The sequence below is a fragment of the Psittacula echo genome, assembly GCF_963264785.1.
Source record: "Psittacula echo genome assembly, chromosome: 2".
Lineage (NCBI taxonomy): Eukaryota > Metazoa > Chordata > Aves > Psittaciformes > Psittacidae > Psittacula > Psittacula echo.
Genome location: NC_137737.1, coordinates 49,515,125 through 49,532,071, shown reverse-complemented (window position 1 = coordinate 49,532,071; position 16,947 = coordinate 49,515,125). Strand labels below are relative to the sequence as shown.

General features: G+C 40.6%; 1 protein-coding gene across 1 annotated transcript in view; it reads right to left on the bottom strand.

Annotated features, from left to right (window-relative positions):
- Positions 1 to 16,947, bottom strand: part of DIP2C (disco interacting protein 2 homolog C) — a gene marked incomplete at both ends in the record, with an annotated part of 321,979 nt that overhangs the window by 242,342 nt on the left and 62,690 nt on the right. The gene's annotated exons all lie outside the window — the stretch shown is intronic.

The window sequence follows — 16,947 nt, the reverse complement described above, 5'->3', positions numbered from 1 at the left end:
TGAGCTTTACTGTATTACCAAATGTCTACCTTCAAAATATAAACATGAATGCTGACAATCCTGGGAAACTGAACATCATTATTATAGCACGACTTATGTTTTATGGTACAGCAATAATACGGCATATTGTTAGCAACATGAAATCAGCTTAGTGGTCACGGAAGCAGATTTGAAATCAAGTAAGATTCCTTCTCTGAAAAGATGACTTGACAAAGACTATAATCAAGATGTATTTTGTAAATGGATTGGCTGATGCTTCCAGAGGCATGACAAAGGCTTAAGTTATTCAAGATAAAAGATTCTAGTAAATAAAAACTATACTGTTTCATTTATAAACCCTTTTCTTCTCAATTTCATGTCTAATTAAAGTGGATACTATAATATACACATGACATAGAAGAAAGTATCTTCTGGCCTTATTTGTGGAAAATTGAAATCCTGTTCCTTTTTTTTTAACAAACCAAATTAAAGTAAGATTTCTGTTCCAATAAAACAGCACTGATATGTGAAAAGGGTAAGGCACTTTTTTCTTTTTCTCTTAGCACTGAGATTTATTTTCAGTTTGATTGAATATTCAGGAAACACTGAAGAAATTATTTCAGTGGGACTGAAGGACGGAAGTCAGCCAAGAACTGGAGGCCAGCTTCTACAATAGTTTCATGGATTTGAGATTTCCTTCCTGATGGATTGATGTTGACTTTAAACCCATTTAGAATTAAGTCTTCTTTTGTCCCTACACAGCTGAGTAGCTTCAATTACAGCAGCCATCAGCTTCTGAGTTGGAATGAGTAGCGGCAAAAGGCAGAAGACTATCTTGATCATGCAAACAAAAGCATGTTTAAATAAGATATGATCAGTACTGTGAAAATGGAAAAATGTGAGCTAGAGGAGGCAATATTTTTACAGGTAGCCAACCTCCAGAAGGGAAATGCCATCCTGGGGTCTTAGATAATGTGCCTGGTAACAAAATGATGTTTGTTCAGTGAAACTATGAAGCCTCCAAACCTTTATGCTATATTGTCGCAGTATTTGTAAGATCTGATTCACTGATTCCAAGTGCAACCCCCTTCTGCTTCAGCTCACCAGCTGAAAACACATCCCCATGACAACCCGGGAGCCCTGGAAGAGAGCATAACACCCAACCTACTGCGAAGCAATGATGAAGCCCTCCTCAAAAGTAGGAATGTGCCAACACACAAGAACATGTTTTCTCTCACTGCTATGGGGCTCATACATGTGTGTGTCACCCCAGATTAGAAAATTAAAATGAGAATAGCATTGGGTGCATGACAGCAACCGTAACACTCAGCTAACTTTTTAAGTTCAACAGTGACATTACCATTTCTGCAACCTAATATATTTCTTGTGTGTGTGCAGACTGGGGAAGAAGGTTTCTTAGCAGCCTAAATGTCTATATCCTGCTTAAGCAGAATCAATGACCAACCCAAACTTGCAGTATGAATCCATTATACCTTAGACCAGGGAAGCTGATTTTCCTCCTCAACAATACGCAAAAGAAGCCTGCTAATGATAAGGTTTGAGTTGAACAAAACATTAGTTCTACAACTGCATTTGTCTAGATCAACACTGCAGACAATTATATTAATTTCACCACTAAAAGCAAAATAATTAGCTGCATTTATCACAAACGACACCAAGCACTGTGTACCTCAGCAGTTGCACTGCTGGTTCAATTAGTCTGCCTCTGTCTCTTACATAAGCTCCACTTTGCAGCTCCAGGTGATACAAGAAAAACCCAAATTCATGCCACTTTGTAGTCTACACCATAGCACAGAGACAGAGAAAAACATGTCGGGAAATATCAGGACAATCACCTGACCTATTATTCTGCAGTAGTTCCACTTCAGACATTTCATAAACAGTGTCATCAGCCACTTCGGGCAAGGAATAAACAGGTTTGGCAATCAAAGCTACCAAGCATTGGAATGATGCCTAGTTAAAATAAAATATGACTGTAACAAGCTCAAGATAGTTGGTACTTGTGTGCACTACTTCATCCTCAACATCCATGGTAATTAACTCACATGGTGAAATCCCAACTGAAAAGATATCAAGATCAATACCTCATTACCTTGAGGCCCTGGTGACCTTTAGTTCTCGTAAAAAGGCTCCACAAATCCTGTTAAAACAGAGTCCCTTTATTACAAAATTATGATGAGAACATACGATTTGCCACATTTTTCCCTTAACTATTGTTTCCAGAAATTGGTTCTGGAAAACAAATCCTACCAATGTAGTCTTCAGGGGCTGGCTGGCTGTGAGCTCTTCCCAGAGAGCATAAAATCACAATCCATAGTGTTCTGCTGGTATTTAGTGTCAGCTATGCAGAGACAAAGCTGTTGCTGCTGTATTGCATAGCTATCACTGCTTAGCTCTTAAAAAATTTCTTGTGTTTAGAACTAAAATACAAGGTTGAAACCTGGTATTTTTTAATTGTCTGTCCTGACAATTTGTTCTGATTTGTGTGCATCATACTTCCCATTATTTCTTAATTTGGTAATCTGCTGCTGAGTATGTTCACAGCATTCATAAATTCACGACAATTACACAGTGTAATCAGTGGCAACAATAGTTCTCATGGGGAAATCAGGCTCTAAGTCTTCAGCATCTTCCATATCCTTTATTCCTTCTTTGTCCATATCCATATTCCTCACCTGTCGCATGAGCCAAGGAAAGGATGAGGAGGCTTGGTGGGCCAAAGCCACTTGCAAGAACAGGCTGCCAAAGATGCAATTCAGAGGCTGCAACAGGCTGCAATTCAGAGTGACATTGATATATACGTGCTCTTCAGAGGCCTTATAGGACACGTCATCTTAAAAGTTGACGGGCAACTCAAAGCACCTTCCAGGAAGCAGCACATGGACTACACCCACTATTTACCTGCCACCATCCGGGAGCTCCTCCAGCTCCAGGCCATCACTGGGACCTGGCACCATGCTCAGGGAGAGCCCACGCGGTACCTGCGCCCAGCAGCCTGCAAATCCCATCTGTCTCTGACAAGTGATTTCACATTCTTTCTAGGAAGGATTTTAGGACAACTGCCAAAACACACTTTGTTCACTGTTTCTGCCTCGTGTTGTTGCCACAAGCACATGTGGGGTAGCTTGGAGATGGGGACCTGCCACATACCTGGGATATCCCAGTGGACATACAACTGGTGCTGTTTGACATGGCATTAAAGGCAGGTAAAAACAGGCCAAGAACCCACCCAGGGAGCCAGTACTGTTCCACACAGCAGTGTGGAGTTAGTGCCACCATTTCACATAGCATGTGCATCCCACCCTATCCAGTGCCGTAGCCTGCACTGGTTGTTTTGAACAACGCACCAAGTGCATTCTGGGGTGAAAGTCTTAATTTGTCAAGGCAGATTAGACACACAAGGACTCACATTAATTACAGGTTTTAGGCACTAATCCATAAAGACAGGTGCAGAAACCACAAGTTTACTGCTGCTTCGAGAGTTCTGTGAGAACAAGCCAGAATCAGTACGTACTCCCTTCCCAGGGATACACGCCCTTCTGTGTCTAAACAAAAAGAGTGAAAAAGCACAAAAAAGCAAACATTCACATGTAAGTGCTGCTCAGAACCTAACTCTGAGAGAAATGCTGCTGGCCCTGTTACAAAACCCTCCTCTGGCCTTCATACTTTGTGTTTACTTCAAATATTCATTTTATCACAGAAGTAAGAGGTTAGCTTTACCACTGAAATGACCAGTTTAAACACACAAGCTTTTTTTAGACAGTTTCTATTAGTTCCTTTTAAAGAGTCAGAGAGGGCTAAAAGAGCATTCCTACTAATCAGCTGCACTGGTGTGCTGCAATAAAAGTACCTTCCAACATCAACAACAAGATTTTCTTCATGAAAGGCTGCTTACCATTACGCTCCACCAGATAAAGCCTGGAGAACTTGTCTGAAAAGTTTACTGGATTCTCCATTCCCATCACCTGCCCCTGCACTGAGGGGAATGGGGAAAATCTGAGAAGGCTTTCTGCAGACTTTCCTGCTTTTACTGAGAGACCACATTGTATGGCCCTTGTTCTGGTTGAGTAAACACAACTCCCTCTGAGGCCAAAAAATCTAATTTGGATCATTAGGCAGAGACATTGTTACTGAATAAAGTAAGATGTTTCTCTCCTCCAGCAGCTGAGCTCAATGCTATGTTCCCAGTCTTTGCCAGCTCAGAAAATACCACCAGTTTCAGGTCTCCAACTGACGGCCAGGACAGACACACAAGGCAGTCTCTATTTTGACGATAAGGCATACATGAAGGTCCCACACATTGCCTTCATGAATTCCTGCTGCTGAAACACAGCCAAGATGGAGGACAATAGGTATCTCCAAGGAAAGGTATGCATCTAAGGTTGAATAATGCCTACGTTTACACCATGCCAAAGCAACAAATGCCAAAGTCACCAATATCTCTCTGTAATACATCTCTGTCATACATCTCTGTCTTCCTCCATCATAACACGTTCATGAATGTTAGACATCTACATCCTAGAATCCTATCCTAAACCCAATGGGATCTAACTCTTCCTCTCCTGACTTTATGGTTGCTATTAACCAATTACTAAGCACTTGAATGAATTCCCAGAGGTATCCGAAGGGACAAAACCAATTATCAGTGTAAGAACATATTTCACAATCACTGAATCCTTTTTCTCTCCCTCCTAACCCATAGACGAAAAGTTGGGGGTACCTTCAAAACAAAATAGTATCAGCACAAAACCTAAACCAACTGATTTTGACCACTGAAAGATGCATAATGGCACATCAGAACTTCCCATCACTCTTCCCTCAACTCGTCTCTTAAGATGTTTTCAAGCATGTAAATAATTTACACAAATTAAGTTAAATTCAGTATGGTTTCTTCAACAGGTCAGAATTAGCATTATAACTTGAGAAATTCTGCTGTCACAATGATTTCATTTCTGTGCTCTCAATTAAGGCAATCCCCCAAGCCTCTCTGGTTTCAAAAGCTTAGTTTGATTCATCTAGGGTAAATTTTAGTGTAATTTGGAACCTAAAAGGCATTCTAAACTCAGCATTTTTACTAGTATTTCAACAGCATGGTTGGAAAGTGCAAATATACAAGACAAATACAAGCTCAAGTCCAGAAAGTCTAAACTGTATACAACCACTACAGTTCTGGCATAAACAATCCACTCTGCTGCAGCATCTCCAATTCCAACCCTTTCTTTGTGGGGAATTAAGTAACATTTCTTCATCCAAAATGTGTTCTTCTACTCCTTTTCCACCTGACCATGCCCGGCCCACTGCAGCTATAGAGTTTACACAAACCTCACAAGTGCTAATATAAAGTACCAATTATAATCTGGTCTCTTTGATTTCTCCTGTTCCAGTCTTTTCCGTCTCAGTTTTTAGGAGATGGGCCAGAAGCTCTTAAAAAGGATCTAGTTATTTTACAACAGTCCCGTTCAAGTCAGGAAGAGATACAGATGGCCTTCAGTGATTTCTTGTGTTCAAGGGATGCCAGCTCAGAGAACAATTGTGAATGGTTGAAAGACTGACGTAAAAACATCTTGATAAACAAATACACCAATAACCCCTAAATGATTTTGTTTGCCAGTAAGCAAATGCATTTAGTTTTCCAAAGCTGAAACACTAAAGATGAAAATGTTGATTAAAATCTAAAGGCACTCTAATCAATACAAGATGCAACACCAGTTATATTAGCATACTCTAGAGCTCAAAAGGACGAATGGATCTAAGAATATGCATTTTTCTTTAAACTGCATAACATGTTAAGTTCAGCTGTTTACCAAAGCCAAACACTGTGTGCCTCATTGACACAAAATTGTCCCAATGAAATCAATAAAAATATTTCTGCAATAAAATAAAAATAATTTGGCTCTATGTTAACAGATAACTTCTCTCCACCCAGGGAAAAATATTTTTTCTCTAAGTACCACATCAAAATGTAAATTAAGCTGTGGGCTGGTGCCTGCCATGTAGTTTAAATGAAGAGAATCAAGGCAGATTTCATTTTGAATGCCAAGAAGCCGGTACATCTTTTATAGATTTGAGAAAATACATTACCAGAGTACCAACATGACTTACCCAGTGAGTAACTGGTACTTCAATTGCTTTAGGCAGTGCAGATGCTACAGCAGTACTCAGGAACATCCTTACAAGCACTTACGCAAAACAGAACCTTTCCTTTCAATGGCAGCAGCAGCATTAAGTCTTACACGTTCTCTGGGTCTCCTCCTATCCCTCTAAGAGGTGTTGGAAAGTGAAATGCCTGTGACCCTCCCTCAGCTCCACACCACACATAGCTCTGTGAGGGTCTCTCAAAAGCAGCAACAGATGCCAGCTCTCAGAATAAACAAACAGGATCTGTGGGAAGTACAGTTACTATAGGGCAAGTAGCCATTTTTTCCTTTGCAGTCCTCATCTGCATGCACTCCCACAGTGACAGGTCAACAGTACCCTTTAGTAAGAAAGAGAAAAAGAAGTTTTGCTGTATTTATAGAGTATCGATTACAGGGTTGCTCTCTCAAATCAGCCATTGAAATCAGCAGCTAAGAAAGGTCGGTGGGCTCTCATTATGTTGCCACTTTACAAATTCATGATCCTGTGCCAGGCCTAAAGCAGAGAGAGAATATTGTTTGCACCACGATGAAAACAACCTTGATGTCCAGTGAGAGACCTGCTAATTTGCTTAGTGACACTCTTACTCCTTTCAGAATGTTCTGTGTTGAGATCTCTTGACCTATAGTATGTTTTGTTACAGCTGAGAGTAGTGATGGTACAGTGTGGTCCATGTGCTAAAGCAAAATCTTGGGTATTCCTTGGGTATTCAGGAATTCCTTTATTCCAAGGGACAAGTGTGCCCTCATACAGTGGAGGGGCAGGCCAATTAACTTGTACACATCCATGAACTCCAGCCATATCTCAAACCTTGCCCATGTATAGGGATGTTGAAATCAGTGCCTAAAGTTTCATACATTTCTGGGCAACACACAAAACGGTTCCAGAGCAGGCCTTCTGAGTTTCAGGGCATTTTACTGAGGTCCAGGCAACGATGGTCTCTCTGACCAGCATATAAGTATGTAAATTGCATCGGAGCAATCCCAGGCACGGCTACAGGTTGGGCAGAGAAGAGATTCAGAGCAGCCCTGCAGAGAAGGACTTGGGGGTGTCGGTCGATGAGAAAATGAACATGAGCCGGCTTCAGTGTGTGCTTGCAGCCCAGAAAGCCAACCGTATCCTGGGCTGCATCAAAAGGAACATGACCAGCAGGTCAAAGGAGGTGATCCTGACCCTCTACTCTGCTCTCGTGAGACCTCACTTGGAGTATTGTGTGCAGTTCTGGTGTCCTCAACATAAAAAGGACATGGAGCTGGTGGAACAAGTCCAGAGGGGGGACACGAGGATGATCAGGGGCTGGAGCACCTCCTGTATGAAGACAGGCTGAGAAAGTTGGGGCTGTTCAGCCTGGGGAAGAGAAGGCTGCGCGGAGACCTCATAGCAGCCTTCCAGTATCTGAAGGGGGCCTGCAAGGATGCCGGGGAGGGACTCTTCATCAGGGACTGCAGTGACAGGACAAGGGGTAACGGGTTCAAACTTAAACAGGGGAAGTTTAGATTGGATCTAAGGAAGAAATTCTTTACTGAGAGGGTGGTGAGGCACTGGAATGGGTTGCCCAGGGAGGTTGTGAATGCTCCATCCTTGGCGGTGTTCAAGGCCAGATTGGATGAGGCCTTGGGTGGCATGGTTTAGTGTGAGGTGTCCCTGCCCATGGCAGGGGGGTTGGAACTAAATGATCTTAAGGTCCTTTCTAACCCTAACTATTCTATGATTCTAAATACAACAACAAAATACAACCCTATCAGCTGAAAGGGCTGTGAAATGAACATTAATTGCACTAAAGCCAAGACTGCCCTCTTAACGTCAGTAAGTGGTCAAAGACCTTTGCATGTGGGAGTGGAATGGGCATTAGACTGAAGCCCCCCTAAGACAAGAGGAAAGGTTCCCCACACACCCCACTGCAGGCAAGCAGGCAGTGGCCAGCAGAAGCAACCCTGTCCACGGCACTTGTGCTGCCAGCCCTGCTGCCTGCAGGAAGCTCCTCAACCTGATGCACCTTTGGTGGCATCCTTGATGAATGGGCCTTTCTAGCCATATGTTGACCAAAACAGCTCCCAGCTGGTTCTTTCCTTTTCTTTTCTAGACATGTCAGGAACCCAGAAATAGAAGAATATACCTAGAAAGGATTGCAGATGCTGGCCAGCCATGAACAAATACTCTTTTCTTTTGTTATTTTCCCTTCTAGTACGCAAGCCTTGTAAGAGAATCAGCTATGATGCGTCCCTGCATCATAATTGTGCCTGGGATGCATCTATCCACAGACTATCAGTCTGAAGTTGGATAGCTGTAAAATCTACAAAGGAGCTTTTAGAATTGAAAGGTCCCTGAAGTATGAAGTAAAAGGACTTATCCTAACAAACAGATCTTATTCCATCTGTAACAAAGAAATCCACTCTTCTTTGCATGAAAAGCCATGTATTTTTTTAAAAAAACCTTCTTTTCTACTTTGCTGGTTATACATACAGTACTTAATTATAACTAAAATCCACTTACCAAGTCACTTGGATTTCTAGAATACATAAATGTTCTAGTCAGAATTCATGTCCCACTTTTCCATTGTTTGAAACAGAAAGAGACACTGAGTCAATCTATCTGCAGCCTGATCAGAAACCTTGTTAAAATCAATACTGAGATTCTCTGATTAGGATGCCTCAGTTTTGTCAAATGAATCCACCTCATTAATCCGGTTTCCACTCCTTGACAATGCAGAGACAGGCACTTCTGGACTACAATTCACTTGACCCTCAGATGTCTAACAAAGGGATTAGATGAATTGTGTCCAAGAAAAAAAACTGTATTTCTCCCTGGATTACATGTGGATCCTAGTGTGATTTGATCAGAGGTAGACGCCTGATCTGCTAGCTAATGTTATATAAGATGATTCACAGCTTCAGCAGCTTTGACAAGACCTCTGTGCAGCCATTAGCCAAAATAATCCAGTATTGTCCACTTGCTTGCCATTGTCCACCCATCATTGTCCACACAGTACTGTCACCAGTATTGCCCACCCATCATGGCTGTCCACCCTGCCGGCTGGCAAAATAAAGAACTAAATCTCTTTCAGATCTACTGCTGCTTTGGGGCTGAGCTATCACAACCATCCAGGAACTACAGCCCTTGTCCTACAGGAAGTGTCTTGTGTTCTTCACTAAAATAGCTTTTCAAAATGTTATATGCAAGAGATATATCAAAACAAAACATTTTGTTTCAAATGCATTTTCTAAAATTAAATTCTACATGGAATCCAAGCTCCAATGTCTTAACTGTGAAAATTTCAGGCCAATTAGCAGGAATAGACGAAAATCCCAGCTTGTGACAGACAATGATGTTGTCTCTTCATTCATGTGATCTGGGTGATCCTATAGCACAGCTGCACACCAGCAGACTGCCTTCAACAAGACATGCAAGCAGCTTACCTCCAAAGTTAATGCAGTCTGCTTACATTTTGCTCAGACTCATCAGAACCTACACAGGGTCTACTGGTTAGATTTGGGTTTTTATTATGTTCCTAAAAGCCACCCCTCTTCTGTTTGGTTGGTAAGACTCCTATAGCTAAGTACTCTTATCTCATTCTGAAATAAAGCTGCACCACTGGCCCTCAGCAAAACCATGCAGGATTAAACCTGGCAACACAGCGCTACTGTTGCAGGCAGGAACACACACTGAGGAGCGGCTGAGGGAATTGGGGTAGCTTAGCCTGAAGAAAAGGAGGCTCAAGGGAGATCTTATTGCTCTCTACAACCACCTGAAAGGAGGTTGTAGTGAGATGAGGGTTGGTCTCTTCTCCCAAGAAACAAGCAATAGAACAAGAGGAAATGGCCTCAAGCTGTGCCAGTGAAGGTTTAGACTGGATATGAGGAAATACTTCTTCATTGAAAGAGTTGTCAAGCATTGGAACAGGCTGCCCAGGGAAGTGGCTGAGTCACCATCCCTGGAAGTATTTAAAAGATATGCAGATGTGGCACTTAGGGACATCATTTAGTGTGGACTTGGCAGTGCTGGGTTAATGGTTGGAATCTTAAAGGTCTTTTCCAACCTAAACAATATGATGATTTTATGATTCTAAGAGACATGAGACAGAGCCAGTGAAATAAATACTGGATAAAGTGGTGAACTTGCATCAAATTCACCATGGTAATGATTAATGGGACCAACCTGTGGACAGCAGAATTCTAAACATTGAGTTCATTTCATGAGCAGCATTAATATATGTTATATATTTGTATTCTATACTTTTCTTATCAGTTCTTTATACAGTTTTACCATGAGCTTTTACTGACTTTCAAGTCTAAATGCAAAGTGATTACATAATTGATGCAGTTTGCTTACACATGCAGATAGCTTCATATAGAAGCACTAGATATTTTTATCAGACAGCGCTTCTGGACATACCTATATGGAGAATACTCTCCCCAGAAACTTAAGCAACTATGCTTCTGCAATGTCACAACAGTCAGTATATGGTACATTTACATGCACTTTCAGGAAAGAGATGAAAGGATGCACACAGGTTAGATAAACCAAACAGTTCAACATGAACCACAGGCATAACTCTCCATTTCATTCTTTCTAAATTAACAGTGGAAAGATGCTGAGCATCTGCATTTCTTATCAACAGCAGTGAAGCCAGAGTTCACTTAAAAGTCATTTACCACTTGGTGGAGTATATTCTTTGCTTATTGACCTGAAGAGGCCTTACCCTGCAAGATGCCAAGTGCTTCTGTGGTTTGAAAGTGACTCTTGTGCAACCATGAGATCTGCCAACACTGCTATGCACACACCTTTCTTTCCCTGCTTCTCCTCTCGCAATGCCTGCGTGCCAAAGCTTTCTCTGGAGCTGGAATATAAAGTCTTTGGGGTAAAAATCATTTCTTTTTATACATTTTTATAATAAACTGGAGTAACTGGACCTGATGCTGACTGTATTCAACACAAATAAATATCAGAACTGCACAGTTATGACTCCTTCAGAAGAGATTAATTAGAACTATTCATATTATGACAGGGATCTAAATGTCTCCTTCTGTCTCACTTCAAATGTCACCAAGATGATTCAAACTAGATACATCATTTTACTTTTTACCCTACCTGTTCATACCTGGGGGGGATAACAACACAGGTTTCATTTCTCATGTCTATTTATACTGTAAACATCTATGACAGCTATTGTCCCTTACTCTCCACAACACACAACAGCACAGTTTGAACTACATGCTACTGTAATTAACCAAGAAGCTACACCATTCATTACCTCCAGACCAGAAAAATGCCCAAGATGCCTAGCAAGAGTAGATGTCTTACACACCTTGGTAAGTGGCAGTACAGTCCAACAGAGTACACAGCCATAAGAGATGTACCAAGAAGACTGAGGGGGAAGGAAAGAGGATGCCAGTGCAGTAGGCAGTCAACCTGAAAGTCACCTGAAGGAAACTATTGACATTAGTGATGACAAACACACTCTGCTTCAAAAGTCCTGACACAGTTTAATGTTAAAGGAAGCCAACAGATGATTATTTTTTTTTTTTTCCCCATTTAAATTCTCAGATTGCACATAAAATTTCAGGAAATTTAGGAAGATTTCTTTTGTTGGACAGGAACACATCCATCACCATGCTCCAGGATTTGATAGCATTAAAGCAACAGGTCTTGCACTGGCTTGAATACATTATAAAAGTAACAGCTCCACTTAAATAATGAAGTGTTGTAATACCGCTGGTGAAACACTAATCTATGCAGTGAAAGCCAGGCAAGAAGAAAAATGTGTCTTACCACATAGTAAATAAATTTCAAGTGTTTAGTAAACCTTTATAAACAACAGGATTTGAAGGCCAGGACAAACCATAACAATGAATCAGCACTGCAGAAGGGCAGGTTGAGGAAGCGTATCCCACGTTGAAGCTGAGTGCTCACCCTGTGCAAGGACACCAGCTGCTTGACATTTCACCCTCATCCCCAGGGGAGCCAGGACTGGTGACTGGGACACAAACAACACACAAGGAATTGAACCTTCTCAGCTCTTGCAGACCCTTGGTCTGACATAAAGAGGAGTAGAGAGAGCTGAGGTCACCTTCTGCTGCAAGGGTATAAAGTCCTCAAACCAATTGCCATGGGGGTAGGGGACGGTAGGGGAGGCAAGGCAAGTTTGTAGGGTGGTCCAAGGGAAGGGAGAAGAGTCTGGGTCATCTGCACCAAGACCCACTGCTCAGCCACCTTTAAATTTAGAAGACATTGTATTTCATTATAAGGACACAGTCAAACAAGCTAGCTAAAACACAAGGGCCCCTTGCAACTATGGACATAATACAGATGGTAAAAATGGCACGGTTAAGTATACGTAACTGTAAAAGCAGGGATTTAATTGCCCTCATGATCAAAGAGGTAAAAATTACTCATTACAAAACATGCTCCAGATTCCAGACAGCTCTTATGTGTGAAAATCTCTAACATGTCAATTACTAATGCCACAGAGACCAGACTAGCTTCTCAGCTGTAAAGCCTGGCCCACGACCATACCCTTGGTGCCAATATGCAAATCGACTGTCCCATGGCTAATGCTATATATAAATGCTAAATGGCAAGTTAACATTTAGAAGAATTTGAACTATATACATTAATACACTGGAGCAATATGCATTGCTTGCTACCCCCACAGGCACACTGGCAACAGTGTATTAGTTTTTTGAGATACTTCTTTCTGGGTGTTGGATGGTATGAAAAACTACACTGGGACATGATCTCTCATCTGTCTTACATGACAGTGAGGTTATCTGGACTCCTGAAATACAGTTCTTATTAAAATGGGTTTTCATAATAACATCTAAAATGACAATTCCTGGGTGCACTGAAATACAAGACAAATACAAACAAACAGTTTATTGGAGGTTCTATGAAGAGCTTTTACCACCATTTATGGTGTTAAGTGTTTCTTCATCTCACAACTCCAACATCCATGAGAAAAGAGAAAGACATATCTAGGTCCTACTACTAAAACTTTCTATCAAGATAAAGCTGCTCTGATCTCTGGGTGTATTTTCTGACTTGCCTTTAGCTAAAACATTCTTTCCCAAGCTACAGAAACCTAAAACTACATGTGCCATGCTGCTCATCTGTTTCCTTCAGTTTCATCAGAAAAAGGAGCAGCCACTCCAGCCATGGTTCCATTCAGTTTGACCCAACTGCTGAAGTACAAATTTTCAGGCCCCTGCTTGAGGAACTCTGACCATTCTGCCCTTTCTTAATTACCACCTATTTTCCAGGTCACTAATTAGGTTTTGCAACACTCAGAAGAAGCATTGCCAAGATCAATAACTTTCCAGACCTCCTCCTTCTTCCATATTTGAGCTTTGCTTGACTACAGTTTTCCAAGCTTTCTTTTGAAACCATTTTGAAACCTGAGAATGACTCCAAAATGTTATTACTAAATTTTGAATTCTTCCTGAAGTTTAACAAACTACAATAAAGCAATTCTCTTTCTTTAAATAGTGTGAAACCAAAGGAGGACAAGCAGACCTCCTGATGCACAGACTTCAAAACACTGCATTTATGGCCAACGTAAAGACAGGAGATTAAAGTACACATGCTTCTAAATTAAAGATGTATACATATAACCAGAAGCTTCATTAATATTTACAACAAGATCCAAATAATTATCAAACACTCTATTCTAAAAATGCAGCATCTACTCTGATGTCTGCAACATTACAGTTGATGTTATAAATTATTGCAATCAACTTAATTAAATATACAGTATTACTTGATCAAGATGGTTTAAGCTCATTCTAAAATTAAATACACTGCAGCTGTTGGCACACTGGTTACATTTTTGAGAGACTATACTCTTCTTTTAAGCACAGAACAGTAAATGCAGGAGGGAATTTTCCATTGTCTTCCAGCCCTGCAAACTCTAATGCCTATGTTTCACTTAAACACGGGCAGTCTCATTTCAGCCAGTGGGAATACTTGCATGTTTAAACTTAAGCAGACTTAGCTGTTCACATGTAAATAGAACATAAATCAAATCACACTAAAAAATTCCTGCTCAATTTCTTACTTCTGCCAAAATTGGGTATCATTGCAGCCTGCTGGCCACAGCCTTGAGCTTAATCCATGCAGGATATCATTGCTTTCAGGCCCAAGACTTGTTTCAGATGCACAACATTATTCCAATGTGTCACATGAAAAAAAAGCAACATTCGCTTTCCAAACGTTACTTAAACCCTTTAGCGAAGATATTCCTAAGGCTTATTACATGGACCCACTCTGTTAACAAATGTAATTAGAGAAAGAAAATAGCAGTCAAGATAGACCAGCCAAGGAATTTAAGAAGTGTTTAAAAACTAGAACAGAAAACAGAAGGAGCGTAACATACCATCCCCTCTGGGAACCCACTGGCACTTGTGACTGAAGGTATACCTCAGGCTCCAGCACAGCTACCACAGCATTTATTAATACCAGATATGAGACTCATGTAAGGAAAGACTTACTCAAACCCTGACCCACTGCCATGCAATATGCAAAAAACCCCACCCTGACCCAAAAGCCCCCTATTCTGGAAGCCACCTGTCCTGAGGAAAGCAGAACCGTTAACTCTCCATAGAAAACACTGAGTGAGCAGGACTTACAAACTGAAATAAGGGGAAATACACTTTTCCTTCAATTCTGGACCACCAGTGAAGTGCTCCTGCGAACACATCTGGACATCCCATTCTTGAGGTAACTTGTATAAACAAAAAGGCTAGATGCATTTGAATCAAACTTGGTTTTTACTTTCTTACTGCAAACTGTTCTTATTTTGTTTCTAAAGAAAGTAATTCTTCAGTGCATAGTTACACAGTAATACTTAAAACCCAGATAAGATTTTGAGCTGGAATGCATTATCACCCAATAAGAACTACACTAATTGCTGTAATTAAGACTCTATTTAAACAATTATTTTTGTATTAAAACTATTTTATACAGCCTTAGTTTTAATGTTAAGTCACCGTGAAGTTCTTTGTAGTAAGCAAGAACAGAAGTTTTGTTGAGAAACTTCTTAATCGCATGCTGATGTTTAAGTTCTTAACAAGAAAATCCATTTCATTTACTTCGGACAACAAGCAGACTTTTGAGACCATTACATTGCATTGCACCAATTACTCTGATTTGCACAACACAGAGAACTCAATTGTCTTTACAACCAGCTACACTTGAATAATCCCAAGTAAACGTGTGGTCCTGTACATATATGTAAGTAAGGAAAGACTAGCCACAATTTTGCATTTCTCCATAGAACAGACTGTGGCTCTGCTTTGGCAACAGCGATAAACCATACACAAGATGGTTTGCCAACCAGTCTGCCACAGCACTACCATGCCTGAGGAGCAATATGCAAGGTCTATTTAAAATCATCACAATGTATCTTTCCTTGTTTTCCTGTCATAAACACACAATATAATTTCCAAAGTGCAACTAATACCAAAAAGGAGGCAAAAATCAGAAAGCATTTTGCTGAGTTATTGACTCACTCTTTCCAACCCAGTATCACTCCTTCCACCTACAACACACATTAAAAGAGTGTAGTACTTAAATACTGACTGGTTCTGTCTGAAGTTACGTTCTTATTAAAAGATTACTGCAATAAGCTTTTCCACATTGAATATTACCTTCACCCAATGAAAATGAATAAGTCACACACTAAAGAGCATCCAAAGTTCAGAGGTTATGATTTAAATGCTGTATAAATACTTCTACCACTCTTTAGACCCTGCTGAAGTCTTCTGGTTAACTACCTCCTTTTCTTTTGCAGTGTCTGCCACATGGCTTGGACAATTTTAGCCATATTATCTTCAGTAATTTCTTCCATTTCCAATGAGCAGTAACAAGTAATATTCAAAAGACTAAATGTTTATGCCTCCATAAATTATTACCTTAAAATGCAAGAACTACTTAGTTATATTACCTTTGGTTGCAGATTTCTGTCTCGTGACTTCTATTACACAATCAAAAAGCAAGAAGGCAGCAATATTTTTAATATAGCATACACACACAATTACTGACATCCCCAGCCTATTGAAAAGGTCTTTACTAAGTATGAAATGCCATTCAGAGGGAATTAGAACATAATTTTCTAGTGGGAGTGTAATATGTACAAGGGTAATGAAAAGCAGAAATAACATTTGTTTTATTACAGCTGACATTAACATTCAGGTGTAGTCACAATCTACTTCATTGTGTGCTGTGAGTAAACTAACCCCTGAGGCGGCCTGTGACAGTCAGGCTTACACAGAGCAAAGCACAGGGCTCAAAGAATTTCAGACATTAAGCAAAAGTGAGCTTGACAGACATGCAACACTTCAACGAAATCCAAGATGGAGAAGCAGAGACATTCCTCCTCCAGGAATGCTATGCAGAATTTGCCTGCATGTACAGACCACATTCCTAATACTTGGGAAAAAAATAAACAATTAAGCTATGGAAACCTGGTGCTAGTTTAAAATGAGAAGTTAGTTCAATGTAAAAACTAGTACCTCTGATTATAGCTATGGAGGAGGAAGAAGAGGAGAAGAAGAGGAGAGCAGAAGAGGAAAAGAAGAGAGGAGGAGAGCGAGGTGTTCAGTTGGAAGGTATCATCTAGGCCAACTGCAATACACCAGTTTTTCCAGTAGACCTGGAAACGGAAGGTGTCTGGTAGATGATGCGTCAGTCATCAAACCTTGCACACCACAAAAGAGAAAGCCCTTGCTTTCCTTTAATAAAAACTCTTTTTCATCATGGTGAGTAATTTTAGGCTTCAGCAACTCGCACCCTCACTTTCAACATACGTTGTATATGTCA